Source organism: Penaeus monodon, chromosome 22 (assembly GCF_015228065.2).
Source record: "Penaeus monodon isolate SGIC_2016 chromosome 22, NSTDA_Pmon_1, whole genome shotgun sequence".
NCBI lineage: Eukaryota > Metazoa > Arthropoda > Malacostraca > Decapoda > Penaeidae > Penaeus > Penaeus monodon.
The window spans coordinates 36,641,435-36,641,653 of NC_051407.1; positions in this window are offsets into that span (position 1 = coordinate 36,641,435).

The window sequence follows — 219 nt, forward strand, 5'->3', positions numbered from 1 at the left end:
CGAGTCGTCTGCCACAGTCACCTCACTCAGCACCGGTGCAGGCAAGCAGGCAACAGCCGCGTGCCGAAGTCGGCGGTGTGATGCTGCCAGAGAAGACAGCGCTTATTCACCTCGACGTGGGAAAGTGGGATGCAGCCGTTCGGCCACTCAGTATGCTCGGCTGTAGACGACGTATTTCCCATATTGTATTTATACTGCATGCTCACCGAAAAATAGACA